Here is a 17,067-nt window from a genome sequence, read left to right as displayed (position 1 = left end):
AAAGATTGTCATTTGTGCCGATGTAAATTGCCGCTCTGCCCTCTGGCACAGTGAGACCCCAGGGCGTAGAGGTGCTACAAATGGACAGCGGTTGGAGGAGTTCCTGGCTAATAGTGGTCTGGAAGTCATAAATAGGCCCAACAGCCTGCCGACGTTTTCCAGCTCACTTTGGGAATCTACGATTGACGTGACTCTCTCCACCAGGTCCTTTGCTAGATTTCTGTCGGATTGGACCGTACGGGAGGGCTGGTCCACCTCAGACCATCGGGCCATAACTTTCAACATGTACAGATCGATTACTCAGTCCACAATTCTCAGACAGAAGCAACACAGATACGCTTTGAACAAAGCTGACTGGAGCCTGTTTAAAGAAACACTCATCAATGGGATATTGCACTTACAAACCGAGAATGTGCAAGTTCAGCATCCAGACTCCCATCAGCGCAAGGTCACGGACATAATTATGATCGCTGCAAATACAGCAATAAAACGGAAAAATCCAATCCCTGGGGCAGTCCCCTGGTGGTCAGGGGAGCTTCAGGCCCTCAGACGTGAAGTAAACCAAAAGAGGCGTGCATTCCAACGAGCCAGGCGATCCTGGCCTCCTGCAGAAATTGAATACCTCCGGCAGGAGTACAGAGAAACTCGAAACGCCTACAACGCGATGATCAGGCAGCGTAAAAGACTGTCCTGGGAGCACCTGGTATCAACAGTTGGTAACTCTGACCCCTGGGGTGTCGTGTTCAAAGTAACAACAAACAAACTGCCAAGAGGAGAAGTTATTCGCTCCACAGTCACCCCACAAGGCCACATGACCTCCACCTGGCAGCATTCAATTTCAAACATACTTGATTACTCTTTCAAACAGCCACCAGATGACAACTCACCAGAACAACAGCAGCTTTGCCTCGACAATAACAACTATAACTCAACACTCGTGGAAGAGCCTTTCAACGTCGAGGATCTCTCTATGGCCGTTGGGAGACTGAGAAATAACAAGTCACCAGGCCTGGACATGCTTGAGCCCGAAATAATTAAAAAAGTTGCTGAATTCGCTCCAGAAACCCTGCTAAACCTCTTCAACCATTGCCTGCTAAAGGGATGGTTCCCAACTGATTGGAAAACTGCGTCCATTCGGCTCATACTCAAAAATCCAACTAAACCGCATGATCGCCCTGACTCGTACAGGCCTATTGCTCTCCTTTCTGTGCTGAGTAAGGTTTTTGAGCAGCTCCTTAGACGGAGACTGGAAAACCACTACAGTACTGCACAGCTACCAGCACGAAATCAATTTGGATTCAAACCGGGCATGTCTACGGTCGATGCGCTGGAGACCATTACAAATGCTGCCAGGAACTGCACCCAGAAGTACCTCCTTGTCATCTCAATCGACTTTGCTGGGGCATTCGACACCTTATGGTGGCCTAGCGTCCTCGGACGGCTGAGACGCGCTGAGCTCCCAGGAAATCTCTACAACTGCATTGCCAGCTATCTCAGTGACAGGAGCATTGTGGTTCAGGCTCCCTTCTCCAGTGTGAATCATCGTGTCCACCGAGGTTGCCCTCAGGGCTCTGTCCTGGGCCCCCTTTTCTGGAACTCTGTACTCGACGAGCTTCTCAGTACTGACTTAGGCGATGTCCAGACCTTGGCATATGCTGATGATCTCTCCCTGATCCTGGCAGGGGACTCCAGGGCTCAACTTGAAATATCTGCCAACAGAGCCCTTACCACCCTGCAATCGTGGGTCCGGAAAAACCATCTGACCATCTCATCCACAAAAACCCAATCCATTCTCCTGAAGGGCTATCTTGATCCGCGGAGGCCACCTCAAATCAAGATACATGGCACAACCATCAAGCTTGTTACTCAGCTGAAACTCTTTGGAATTATCATCGACAGCAAACTAACATTTCTCCCACATCTCAACTATCTACAGAAGAAAATTAGAAATTACATTGCACTGATTGCCAGGGTGACCCGCCGAGATTGGGGGCTCAAAAAACGCACTCTAGCTTTACTGTATAAAGCCATATTCATACCAGCTATCACCTACGGTTCTGGCATATGGTTCAACAAAGCCTCCACTGTGGTAGGACGAAGAAAGCTGAACATCATTCAACGGCCAATTCTCCTTACAATAACCAGAGCATGTTGCACCTCCAGCACGCACGTCCTACAAGTCCTCGCCGGTGTACTGCCCCTAGACCTTGAGGTGGCCCATGTGGGGATGCTGTATCAGCTCAGCAGAGGAATGTCTACCACCTTTATTGATTTTACCACGGATCCTGCTAACACCTATTCCAGCGAAAAAAGCAGACTCCTAACCTACTTACAACAGACCTGGCAAGCCAGATGGTCTGAATCCACCAAAGGGGCCATCACCCGCAAATTTATACCAGACATATGCAAAGTATATCCCAAATCACCATCCTGGTTCTCCCCAGGCCTTCTAACCATGTACCTCCTAACAGGGCATGGTGCCTTTCGCAGTAAACTGAACCTTCTTGGACTTTCCGACAGCCCCCTTTGCACCTGTGGTGCCCAGGAAACCTGGGATCACTTGATGCATGACTGCCTACTATATGATGACCTCAGATCTTCTCTCATCACACAAATTCATTTCATCCCTAGAGATCAGGAGCAACATCTCCTGGAAGACCACCATACCTACACAGCCTTTTCGAACTTTGCTCAGAGCCTCTTCACGAGGCGGAAAACCCTACCACAACCACAGAATCAGACCCAACCAGACAATGAAACGGCCTAATCAGCCATGTGTAAAGACCACTACTTGCTTCAGCATACTGCAATCCCCGTGAAGCCTTTCAACCTGCACAATAATTGTGCCTTTACAATGCAGTCTCAACATCACCTTCATCTACCATGACTGCCGCTCCGGCTTCGCCTCCCACCAAGTTGACTCACCACTGAAATGACTCCACTATCTGGACGGGACTTCTTTGTCCCAGGATTGACACTACTCGGATTTGATCCTCTTTGAGGACTGCACTACTCGAATTGGGGACTGCACTACTCGAATCTTACCTTCTCGGACTGGACTCTGCCAAATATGACTTCACGCAGCATTGCTGCCAATGCCACGTGGCGATCCTGAACCCGTGCTCCCTTGCACGGCCCTGTTTCTCCCCTGTCCTGGCCGGGAGGAGGTGAAGGTCCCCTTGTCTCCTCCCCGCCACCCCCTCTTTCCTTCTGGTGTGGCATGGGCCTGCCTCACTTATTTTGGGGTCATCTACTCTATCGACCCTATACTTCTGTCTCTCACCCCCCAGCCTTTAGTCTCCCCTCCCCCTCTAGCTTTCCAACTAGCGTTCATCCCATGTCAAAATTATCCTAGCCCTACACCCAAAATTCTAAATTCCACACTGTATAACTTAAAACTCCTTGGCCTGACCCAACCTCTAGTGCACCCCCCACCTTTTTTTTTTTTTTTTTTTTTTTTGTCCTAGCCACTGAAATCCCAGGAAATTAGGTGGCAGAACCTGCCAGAGTACTTATTTAAAAATACTGGTGTACCTGGCTTGCCTCCACGGGGCTAAGTGTGGGCAACTTGGGCCTCAGTAGGGGTCCAGCGGCTAAATAGCCAGATGAACAACGGTACACGACACTACATCCAACAATATCCATACACTTTTAAATCTCTGGCCTTTACAGTGTTCTGTAACACGTGACAATGTAGACTACACGGAGATGGGGGTAACCCCTGGTGCCGTTAGACCCTAAACACACTTTACACTTTTAGCAAGGCTTTTGTGGATTTATTGGATGACTGTTTTCTACAGCAACATGAGCGAGAGGCAACCAGAGGGAGTAATACTCTTGATCTAATTATCAGCAGTGATTATTCATGCATTAAGAATTTGCATATAAAGGAACCACTGGGTGAAAGTGACCACAATGTACTGATGTGGGAATTACTTAAAGATGTAACTACCATCAAGGCTAAAGGGAAGAGCTTTTGCTTTTGTAAAGGTGACTACAGGGGTCTCAGACAGTTTTTAAATTCTGTACAGTGGGATCAACTGATGATGTTACCAACGTTGAGTTCTATATGGGAAGCCTTCAGGGACTTAATTTTGGTGGCTACTAGGCTTTTCATTCCAACTAAGAAATATTGTTCAAAGTTTAGGCCTAAATCGATGTCAGATGAACTAATGAGGCTCATGGCAGAGAAGAAAAATGTATGGGATGCATATAAATTATCAGATGACACAGAAGCCTGTGGCACATATAAACTAGTCTGTAATCAGTCGCAAAGTAGGTTAGGCAGGTGAAAGCAGATTACAAGAAATCCTTGGCATAGGATGCAAGAAAACAGCAAAAAAGTTCTTTACTTATGTAAACTCTAGAAGGAATGGGATGAATTAGCTTGGACCACTTAACATAGGTTGACTATTGATTATCATGAGCTTGACTATTGTTGATCATAACTGAGAGCAAAGTGGAGGAAAAATTGTTGAAGTTAAACATAAAAAAGGCACCTGGAGTGGGTGGAATCTATCCAGTTATATTAAAGGAGATGGCAAAGGAAGTAAGAAAACCTTTCGCCCTAATTATGAAAGCTTCTTTGGACTCTGGGGAGGTCGCATGGACTGGAGATGTGCAAATGTGTCCCCGATTCACAAAGGGTGCCATGAGTAATTACAGACATGTTAGTTTGACTTCTGTTCCAGGAAAAATAATAGAATCACTGGTTAATGAAGCATTGGAGGATCATTTAGACAAGACTGCAGTAATAGTTAAGACACAACATGTGTTTGTTAAAGGGAGGTTTTGTCTGACCAATTTGATTGGATAGCAAGAAGATTTTACACAGCGATGCCAAATCTTCTTGGATAGCAAGAAGATTTGGCATTGCTGTGTAACAATGTCCACATGGTTGGAGTTGAGTGAGAGAACTGAGAGTTCCTTCCTATCGTGGATGAATTTGAGCAAACTGTATTATCTTGTCTGTAGCCAATTAGTCGCAAGCCTGGCAAACTTGTTTTGTATTTCAGTGGTGGATATAGAATTTCTAAGGCTATGGTTGAATATCTTGTATGATGTGGTCACAAAGGAACTGAATGTCAAAAATAATTTTGATATCATATACTTGGATTTGATACTGTTGCACATGGAAGACTGCTGTACAAATTGGCGAGGTAAGGCATTAAGGGTTAATTGCTACAATGGATAAACAGATGGTTGAGTGGGAGACGACAAAGAGTGGTAATCAATGGACACTGCTCTTCATGGACAAACAGGGTTCGAGCCCGTGACCACCAAATATGGTGGATGTGGAAAGGTCAGGGAATGACCACTGCATATCCACAGAGCAATATGGCCTTAGTTGCTAATGCTCCTAAAAATCAAATAACAAACAAACAATATCGTGGACAAATGTTATTATTGGAGTTCTCCAGGGTTCAGTGTTGGGCCCATTGTTGTTTTGTATATTTATCAATGATATTGATGAAGTTATATCAGGAGAAATATCCAAATTTGCAGATGATACAAAGGTTGGCAGGTTAACAATATGCTACTCCAACAGTAAGGACAATATGCTACTCCAACTAGTTCCAGTAAGTTTAGAAAATGGGCTGAAAATTGGCAACTGAAGTTTAACATTGACAAATTCAAAGTACTGCGTATGGGTAGCAGTAACCGAAGAGAAATGTACCAACTGTGTGGTGCTACACTTAGGGAAGTGGAAAGTGAAAAAGACCTGGGGGTAATTGTGCAGCCAAATATGAAGTTTGCTGAGAAGTGCAGAGGGGCTGCCAGGGGGCAGGTGACGGAGTCTTGTCAATGATATATAGGAATTTTGCTAGCAGGGAGATTATCTCATTATACAAGGCAGTGGTCAAGCCTGAGCTAGAATACTGTATACAGGTCTGGAGGCCTCATTTTAGGAAGGATGGATAGTTGCTAGAACGAGTACAAAGAAGGGCAACAAGATTGGTGTGGGGAACAAAGGGGTGCTCCTCGCAGTTCCAACTCTCCAGGGGTGCTCCTGGAGAGTAGGAACTGCGAGGTGATCTGATTGAGGTGTATAAGGCCTTGAATGGGTTGAGCAAGCTGAATGCTGATGGGATTCTTCCTCTTCCTCAGATTAAGAACCTGATTGAAATTGAGGAAAGGCAGTTGTAGAATAGATATGCATAAATTTGTATTTAGCCAGATTGAGGGAACAGGCTTCCATGTTTTGTTGTGGAAGTTGATAGCCAAAATAAATTTAAGGCTGAGCTGGACAGGCAATTGGAATGAATGGAGGGGTGAAATGGGAGGGGTTATTTTTGACTGAAGCTGCATAAGCTGGCTTTCTTGCATCGTATGCCTCTGCCAATGCTAAAATTCCAACTTACGTAAAATCTGACTTACATAGAGTTCCGCAGAACGCAACTCTTGTTTGTGTCGGCTAGTTACTGTATTTTATTGATCATTCACAAATTTCCATAATTTCAGCTGGAAGACAAGATACAATGAATTTATGATGGCTAAAGTAAGAGACATATACTTGCGATTGCAATGTATCTAATTGTTTCTGGAAAACAGCATCGATTGCGGTACCCGATCTTGTAGCTGCAATTGAGGGAGTAGCTTTGTTGTTTAGAGTTAGATTGAATGTTTCTTGCAGGAAAGTAATTAACAGTGTAGTTTCTTCCAATACGAAATTAACGTTGAAAAAGTCATCAGTCACGATCATAGGTATTTTATGTAAATCTTTCTTTTACAGCATTGCACCTTGAATTGTGTACGGTAGCAAAACAAAATGAATGAAGTCAGTTATATCCTCTATGTCACTGTTAGGAGAAATATAGACAACCATTGTAAGTATAACTTGGCTGTTCGGTAACAAGCACTCTGCTGTACATATATCGCCAATGGACCAAACACTAACTGTCGAACATCAGTGACATCTAAGTATATTTTGACAATGTGTACCGCGTCCATCTTTTTTGTGTTATGTTGTGATTCTAGCTGTCTGTTTGGTTTCAAGCATGAATTGAACCATATATTAAAGTTTGGGATGTTGACACTCTCGTTACTATCTAACAAAGTCTCAGATTGCAAGAAGATTTGGCATTGCGGTGTAACGATGTCCACATGGTTGGAGTTGAGTGAGGGAACTGAGAGTTCCTTCCTATTGCGGATGAATTCGAGCAAAGTGTATTATCTTGTCTGTAACTGATTAGTCGCAAGCCTGGCAAACTTGTTTTGTATTTCAGTGGTGGATGTAGAATTTCTAAGGCCATGGTCGAATCTCTTGTCACTGGTCAGGAAGACAATATAAAGTCCACTGATGTCAGTTATGCATGACAGCGGGACATAAAACAGCTGTTCGTGGCTCTTTTCATACTCGTAAACCGCTGTATTGAATGTACCACCTTGTGACTTGTGTATCATCATTGCACATGCCAGTATGAGAGGAAAGTTATTTCTTTTGGCACAGATTATGCGGTTGTTGTTCAATGATATACTCACTGTTCATCTTGTGAGCGGCACAGCTGCAGGAATGATGTTGTTTGCTTGCATATATCTCGCCGCCTTTTTGTGAGCTAACTTTCCAATCTTAAATGAGGTTTTAAATTGGAACCACAATCTGTTGCTGTTCGTTGTAAATGACTATATACAGCTTTCCGATGACCAATGAGAGCTTGTAGGGTAATCCACTAGTGTTGATAACCGATACTGACAGATTATCCTACAAATGGATAACCCACTCTTTTTTATGTATTTTTTGTATGCCTCTCTGTCACTAAATCCAATTTTGGTAAATGGAATGGAATTTCTGGGTAGACAAAGCCATTTGACTTAGATAGTGCTGAAATAATGTTCTTAAGTGATCCTCTACAGCTATTACGCACAAGGATCCCGTCGATGTCAACATCAGGAAATGCAATTGTGTATCTTTAGCAGTTCGTTTCTTTATGTCACTTTCGAACCATTGACGATCTCAAATGTAGTATACAGAACAGAAATAATTTTTCATAAATCTCCTTTCAAACTCGCAATTTGCATTCTTAAGTAAACAATAGTCGGTGTAAATAAAAGGAGCTTGATCATTTAAACTCATTTGCACCGCATTAGGAGAAATTTTTCGTTGTACATAATTAATACATGTAGGTGGTAGATAACTTTCATCAATCAGTGAAATACCACCACTTTGCTTATTGGAGGCTTGAAGTGGTGAAACCCATGTTTAGTCTCTAGAGCAAAGTTTCCGGCATCCCCTTCCCCCCATACTTCTCCTTCAACCCATGCACAGTACTAAGTACTATAGGTTTCGATACCTTTCGTGTTTGGGGTTTTCATAAAAAAAAAAAAAAAAAAAAAAACTCACTTAGGGTACATCATTGTTAGATGGATCAGCAGCATTGCTGGTTGAAGGTATTGCTAAATTCAACGCTTCATTTTCTGTTTTTTTCTTTTTAGCATTCTTGATAGTCTTTTTCGTTCTTGCACACACATTTGTCGTTACCTTTGTCTTTATTTTCTTAGGTCTTGTCACTTTCATTCTTGCTCGATACTCTTGAGAATGCTCTGCACTTGACTTTGGCATTATTCAACACCTTTTCCAAAATTATTAATGTGAAAACTTCGATAGCTGCACCTAACAATAGAATGTAAAGAAAATGCAACACAAAAAAAGAAATTGCTGAAAAATATTTGTATTGTTGCAGTCATATGACAAATACTTATATTGTTGCAATCATATGACAAATACTTATATTGTTGCAATCATACTATTCAACAAATGGCTACAATAAAATGGGTAATTAGGCTATTTGCTTGGATTTTGCCACTACTTCCAAGCCACTACAATCAAATGGGTAAATAGGCTATTGTCTTGGATTTCGCTAACCTCTTCCAAGCTAAAGATGTTTTCACATAAAATAAAACATCTATCATGAGTACAAGTTACCCATGCAGCTTTTTTTTTTTTTTTTTGTTTTGATTTGTGTTTTTGTAATGCAGTTTGATGAAATTCAAATGAATGCTGTATGAATTTTGTAAATCGGTTCACTGGAACTCGAGATATTGTACCGGTCTCAAAAAATGTGTCATACACTTTAATTGCACTACTAGTGACACTTGGCACAGACTATGGGAAGAGCCTCTGGTGGAAGCTGCATATGATGTCACTTCCACGATGCATTTTTTGTTACCATCAGATTTACTCAGTTGATGGTGCTCCCAAAGAATGTTTCACATCAAAAAGTACAATGATCTGAATCAAATGCGAAGATTATTCTTATCACGTTTTTTGACTCGCAGGGTATTTTATTATAAATTTGTCTTTCATGGGCAAAGAGGAAACTAAGAATAATACAGAGCAGTCCTAAGGCAATTGTGAAAATTGGCAAAAAAAAATAGGCTTCAGGAAAATGGTACTTACATTGTATCAACATCCCCTGCACTTTGTCATTTTTCATTTAAGAATTTTTTGTTAAGCACTTCACATCATTGTGGTTGACCATTTACCTTTTCCTCACAGGATTTAGTTTCGTGCGATTTTCTTTTTTTTTTTTTTTTTGTTTTGTTTCCCAAACCTAACCCCCAACTTTAAAGGTCACAGATTTTCTTAAACTAAAGAAATTATCCAGAATCTATGCAGGAACTATCAGATTCCAAAAAAGGCTATTAGGACTGCATCCAGGTGTATATATATATATATATTTTTTTATTTAAACCCCAAACATGAGAGGCATTAGAACCTATAGTATTTAGTATCGTGCTTGGGTTGGAGGTTGAGAAGATGAAAGAAGATATTTGTTGACATTGGACTTGAACTTCTGTAGACTGTAATTTTCAGGAAATATGTATGAAGGAAGGTTGTTATAGAAAATGGCAGTTGAATCAATAAACGAGGAAGATGAAAAGTTGGTTCTGTGAGTTTGAAGTTGGACAGTAAATGGATGTTGGCAGCACGTGTTTGGACTGTTTTGAAAGAGAGAGCGGGAATTATAGAAGCCAATTCAGAAGAACAGTGCCCATGGGAGTATCTGTAGAAGAGGTATGCAGCAGAAACAGTACATCTATGAGACAGTGACTGGAGAGACTCTGTTAGCGATGAATCATTAATTAACCTAACTGCCCTCTTCTGAATGGAATCGAGAAGCCCGAGAGAGGTTTTGGGGGCACCACCTCAGATGTGAGAACAATATTCCATGGCCGGGCGGATTTGTGATTTATACAGAGTGAGCAGCTGCTTGGAAGAAAAGTAACGCTGAGAGAGAAAGAGAAAACCAAGTTTTTTAGAAGCAGAGGAAGCAATATTTGTAATGTGCTTGTGCCAAGAGAGATTAGAAGTCAGGGTAATCCCCAAAAGAGATATAGCATTTTGCCTAGAAATCGGAGTGTCACTAAAGATAAGCATAGGAGCACAAGAATCCTTTTTGTGAGATATAAGACAAGACTGAGTTTTAGAAGGGTTGAAATCAACTAAGTTGTCTTTGCCCCACTGGAGAATTACCCGAAGATCGGCATTTAAGGAATTGGTAGCAGATTTTCGAGAAGTTGAAGCTGATTGTACAGGACAAGGTTTCTCAAAATGGAAAGTGGAATGCAATGTGCTATCATCGGTAAAACTATAGATAGGATTTCCAGTCAATGGAAGAAGGTCATTAATATACAAGAGGAAAAGAATGGGAGAAAGAACTGAACCTTGGGGGACACGGGCTTTAGTGGAGAAGTTAGAAGACAGAAAGCCATCTACCATCACCCTCAGTGAGCGATCAGAGAGAAAACTGGATAACCAATTACTAAAAACAGTTGGCAAACCACAAGATGGAAGCTTGTTTAGAAGACCTTTATGCCAAACACGATCGAAAGCCATTGAGATGTCAAGAGCAACTACTTGTGTTTCACCGAACCTTTCCATTGAATTAGTCCATAAATGGGTAACATAAGCCAGAATATCACCAGTGGATCGACACTGACGGAATCCATACTGGCGATTGTTGATCAGACGGAAGGTTTCTAGGTAGTTTAAGAGTTGGCAATTAATTGATTTCTCCATTACTTTAGAAAGAGTAGAATTAATTGCAATGGGACGATAATCAGATGTGAGGGATTTGTCACCCTTTTTAGGAACTGGCTGGATATGAGCAAATTTCCAAGCAGAAGGAAAAACACCTTTGGAATAAGAAAGTGAAAAAAGGCAGCAAAGAATAGTAGAAAGTTCAGGAGCACAGGTTTTGAGAACAAGTCGAGAAATACCATCGGGACCTGGAGCTTTCTTAGCATCAAGATTCGTCAAAATCCTTCTGACATCCTTTTGACGGAAGACTACAGGAGGCATTGAATGGAGCGTGTTGGAAATGGTGGGAGGTGTTTTACCAAGATCATTAATACATGAGTTGGAAGAAAAATATACTTAAAATAGAATACACTTAAATAGAAAGGGTGCAAGAACATTTGCTGATGCTATCGAGGCAGTGTTAGGTGGGTCGGAAAACTGCTAGATTGGGGGGATATAAGAATTAATAGATTAACAGTAGCCACTGGCAGAGGTGAAAGTGATTCTTGCGCTGCTTCATTTGGAATGAGCAGCAGCCTTTAAAATAAGATGCAGGATATTTCAGAGACTGTTGGGAGTCATTGGGGTACAAGTAAACAAATGGGTTTTGTTAGGGTAGCTAAGAAAAAGAACAGGTGCATGTATACTTGCGTGTACACCAATGCTAGGAGTTTGGTAAATAAATTTGATGAATTTTAGGTATTGCTCAAAGCATCAAAGATGGATATTGTTGGGATATCAGAGACGTTGTGTCACACAGATATAAGTAATGCAGAACTGGAATTTGAGGAGTACAACATCTACAGAAAGGATAGGAAGGGAGGAGGAGTTATGCTATTAGTTAAGAAACACATAAAATCCAAGGAAGTGAAGCCAGTCGACATCGCTGGACAGTGCAGTGTCGAGTTAGTTTGGTGTCACATAAGCATTGGGAGATCAAAATTGAGAGTAGGACTGTGCTATAGGCCTAATGACTCTGATGAGTATAATAAGAAACTGTACAGGGAAATAGAGTGGGCCAGTACCTCAGAGAGTCTTATAATGGGGGATTTTAATTTCCCAGATATTGACTGGAATTTGTGAGTTGGTCACTCACACAGTAGCAAGGCTTTTGTGGATTTATTGGATGATTGTTTTCTAAATCAGCATGTTCGGGAGCCAACTAGAGGGAGCAATACTCTTGATTTGATTATCAGTAGTGATTCTTCATGCATTAAGAATCTGCAGATACAGGAACCACTAGGTGGCAGTGATCACAGTGTGCTGAAGTGGGATTTACTCAAGGAGGTAACTACCATCAGGGGTAAAGGGAAGGGTTATTGCTTTCGTAAAGGCGACTACGATGGTCTGAGACAGTATTTAAATTCTATACAGTGGGACCAACTGATGATGTTACCAACAGCAAACTAAAATGGGAAGAATTCAAAGAACTTATCTTCGAAGCAACTAGGCTTTACATACCAACTAAGAAATATTGTTCAAGGTTCAGCCTAAATGGATGTCAGATAAACTAATGAGACATATGGCAGGGAAGAAAAGTGCATGTGATACATATAAATTAACATGTGACACAGAAGCATATGATAGATATAAGTTGATCTGTAACCAAGTTACAAAGGAGGTTAGGCAGGCGAAGGCAGATTACGAGAAATCTTTGGCAAGGGATGCAAATAAAAACAGCAAGGAGTTCTTTATTTATGTAAACTCTAGAAGGAAGGTGATGAATCAGATTGGTCCACGTGATATCGATGGTTCAACTGTTCATAATCCTGCTCAGGTAGCTAACAAACTAAATCAGTATTTTGCATCTACATTTGCACATGAGAAGTTATTCAGGAAGGGGAATGCCATAGTTGAAGTACTGGCAGTGAGCTAGATGATCTTGTAATAATTGAGAGTAAAGTGGAGGAGAAATTGTTGAAGGTAAATACAAGAAAGGCACCTGGGGTGGATGGGATCTATCCAGTTATATTAAAGGAGGCAGCAAAGGAAGAAAGCAATCCATTAGCCATAATTATTAGAGCTTCCTTGGACTCAGGGGAGGTACCCACAGACTGGAGATGTGCAAATGTAACCCCAATTCACAAAGGTGGATCAAAGGCTGACACAAGTAATTATAGACCTGTGAGTTTAACTTCTGTTCCAGGAAAATTAATGGAAGCACTGGTTAAAGAAGCACTGCAGGATCATCTTGACAAGAATTCAGTCATAGCTCAGACATAGTATGGTTTTCTTAAGGGAAGGTCTTGCCTGACCAATTTGATTGGATACTATGATGTAGTCACAAAAGAATTGGATGCAGGGAATAACTTTGATATTATATATTTGGATCTTAGAAAGGCTTTTGATACTGTTGCACATGCAAGACTGCTGCACAAATTGGAGCAGTGTGGCATTGGTGGCAAATTGTTGCTATGGATAAAGGGATGGTTGAGTGGCAGAAGACAGAGAGTGGTAATTAATGTACACTGCTCATCGTGGACTAATGTTTTTAGTGGAATCCCTCAGGGTTCAGTTTTCTGTATTTATAAATAATATTGATAATGGTATATCAAGCTTAATCTCCAAGTTTTCAGACGATACAAAGGTTGGCAGGGTTGTTAAGGACGCTACTGATGCTATGCTGCTGCAACAGGATCTGGAAAGGTTGAGCAGATGGGCTGAGAGGTGGCAAATGAAGTTTAACATTGACAAATGTAAAGTACTACATATGGGAAACAGCAACCCCAGAGCAACGTATCAACTCTGTGGTACTACACTGACAGTGGTAGAGAATGAAAGGGACTTGGGGGTGGTTGTGCAGGCAGATATGAAGTTTTCTGAGCAGTGCAGATGGCCTGCAAGTGTAGCTCATGGTGTCTTATCAATGATATACAGGAATGTTTCTAGCAGGGATAAGGAGGTGATTATTCCCTTGTATAAGGCAATGGTCAGGCCGCACCTTGAGTACTGTATACAGGTCTGGAGGCCTCATTTCAAGTAGGATGTTGAACTGCTGGAACAAGTACAGAGAAGGGCAGCAAGGTTAATGAACGGAACAAAGGGTTGCCCTTACGAAGAAAGGATTAAGTTTTGCAAATTACAGTGTCTAGAGACTAGGCCGGCGAGGTGATCTGATAGAGGTGTAGAAAGCCTTGAATGGTTTAAGCATGCTCAATGTTGATGGGATACTGCCTCTTGCTCAGAATAATCACCTGAGAGGGCATAAATTCAAATTGAGGAAAGACAGATGTAGGATAGATGTGCGGAAATTTGCCTTTAGCCAGCGGGTAGTTGGTTGGTGGAACAGACTTCCATCCTTTGTTGTGGGGAAGTTGATAGCTTAAATAAATTTAAGGCTCAGTTGGACAGGTATTTCGAACGAACGGAGGGGTGAAGTATAAGAGGTTTTTTTTTTTTTTTTGGCTGAAGCTGCATAAACTTGCTTTCTTGCATCATATGCCTCTACTAATGCTAATGGTAATCTCTGCTAGAAAAATTCCTGTATATCATTGACAAGACACCATGAGCTACTCTTGCAGCCATTCTGCACTGCTCAGAGAACTTCATAACTGCCTGCACAATTACCCCCAGGTCTTTTTCATTCTCTACCACTGTCAGTGTAGTACCACAGAGTTGATATGTTGCTCTGGGGTTTCTGTTTCCCATATGTAGTACTTTACATTTGTCAATGTTAAACTTCATTTGCCACCTCTCAGCCCATCTGCTCAACCTTTCCAGATCCTCTTGCAGCAGCATACTGTCAGTAGTGTCCTTAACAACCCTGCCAACCTGTGTATCATCTGCAACCTTGCACATTAAGCTTGATATACCATCATCAGTATCATATATAAATACAGAAAACAACTATGGGCCCAACACTGAACCTTGTGGGACTCCACTAATAACATTAGTCCACAATGAGCAGTGTCCATTGATTACTATAAAGATTGGTCGTGCGTTCGGGCTACAATGAACAGCTTGTAGCTTCTGGATGGTAATTGTGGGTTAAAGGAATTATTCTGCATTGTGCAAACATTTTGAATCAGAAGTTAAATATTCCTGATTGTTAAATCGTCTTTAAATCTGGAATTTCTTAATCATTTACAACTAATGATCAACATCCTGGAGGAGCTCTCTTACCTTTCAGAAGCTTTACAGATTCACTATGGTAAAAGCAGATAAATTAATTATTCGAACTATCAATGCTATTTCTAATTTGAAAACTTCTGATGGAAATTGTGAAGCTAAAATTGAGAGCATGTTGAAATGGAAAGAATTTGAAGGAATCAAAATCGAAAGTAAGAACAGTAAAATCACCTCGTGACAAGTTATTAAATGCATTGTTTTATCCTTAAAGGATAAGTTATTAATGCAACAGAGTGATTTTAAATTAAATAAAGAAATTAATGATACAACTGAAAGAAATTTTAAACATATGCTACTGGAAATCGTGGAATATAAAAGAGCTTTCATCTTGGTGGCAAGACAGTGAAAACCGAATAAGAAATTTGTTTTCTGATAAAATATGAAATAAAAATTAATGATTTTAGACATTTTGTCGAAGGCAGTTTATCTTTAAAATCGAGTGAAATTCCCTTTTCAATTAAGAAAGCCAGAAATATCTTTGAAACTATTGTGATTAGCAGTGCTGAAGCTGAGCGAGCTTCCAGCATAATGAATAATATTGTGTGAATGAATGAATAATGTTGACAATAAACACATTGCAGATTATGACATCTAAATGGAAAACCATTGCTTCAATTTGATCCGGATTGTTATGTCAAATCAGTCCTCCGTAATAATAGCTTAGCTATTGATCAAAGAAGAAGATCGAAAACAAATATTAATAAAGAAGTAATTGCATATGGCAATTTTTAGAATAAAATTTTATTGAATATTTGTGCAATAATTTTTTTCATGTAATCTGTGATTTTTGTGTACCTTTTCTAGAACACTGTTTTTTATGTAATATTTGTTTTTATATTCTATAATGTTTTGTGATAATTCGTTATTTGTGTTTTGGGAAATATTTTCGTGTTATTTTTTATTCACAATATTAAAATTTTAGCATGAAAAAAAAGTATCCATTATATTTCCCTAGTTGTAAAAAAAAGAATAAAAAAGGCACGCATCTGCTGAGCATGCACGCGGTAGTGGTTTTATGTGAAACAGCCTTCACGTTTCTTTTAGATATTTTGATATGTATATATTGATTACGAAATAAGAGCTTTATTATTGTAAATATTTTATGGATCATTCATAAATTTCCATAATTTCTGGAAGACAAAATACAATAGAGACGTATACTTGCTACTGCAACGTATCTAAATGTCTCTACACCTGACAATGTTCCTAAATGTTGCGGCACCTACAATGGAATTTTAAGCTGCGTATGCAAAAATGCAAGACGAAATAAGAAACTGTTGACAAATCTTTATATTGTTGCAGTCATATGACAAATACTTGCAATCATGCATTTCTTTTTGATATTTTGAAATTTCTTCGAGGCGTTCACTGTGTAGAAAATGTTCTAAAATATAATGGCATAGGGGCAATAATTAAATAAAAACCCTGTATGCAATATTTCACCAATCATCAAAAAACCGTCACAATCATAGTTCCTGCAGTCTTAACAGGAAGTATGGTTGTGATGTCATACTATTCGAAAATTCCAAAAAGTTAGAACTCGAGATATTGTACTGGTCACGCGCTCTAATCATACTACTAGTGAGTGCTCCGCACAGACTAGTGGTCTGAGCGTGGGAAGCCCCTCTGACAGATGCCTCGGATGACGTCTCTTCCATGATCGATCAGATTTACTATGTAGGTACTCCTCCCCAAAGGATGTTTCACATCAAAAAGTCGGCAAAAGTGCGAGCCCATTGTTAAAATTTTCACAGCTCACCACTGGATTATTATAATAAATTTTGCTTTATATTACATACAAGAATTTGTTTTCAGTTCTGAAAGAAAGTGCTAAACATCCTGGTGACACTACTGACTATTTTTCACTTATTAATTTATCATTATTAATTTACAAAAACATTGAAATATTCATCCTAATT

The 17,067-nt window shown here is 40.4% G+C and overlaps 1 protein-coding gene across 2 annotated transcripts in view; it reads left to right on the top strand.

Annotated features, from left to right (window-relative positions):
* The window catches only part of LOC150087127 (disco-interacting protein 2-like), a 1,128,863-nt gene that overhangs the window by 437,970 nt on the left and 673,826 nt on the right, over positions 1-17,067 (top strand). The window lies entirely within an intron of this gene.

Source organism: Mastigoproctus giganteus, chromosome 4, assembly GCF_048544385.1.
Source record: "Mastigoproctus giganteus isolate SK-2022 chromosome 4, ASM4854438v1, whole genome shotgun sequence".
Classification (NCBI taxonomy): Eukaryota; Metazoa; Arthropoda; class Arachnida; order Uropygi; family Thelyphonidae; genus Mastigoproctus; species Mastigoproctus giganteus.
The sequence above is the reverse complement of the archived record's forward strand: the minus strand, read 5'-3'. Positions and strand labels throughout refer to the sequence as shown.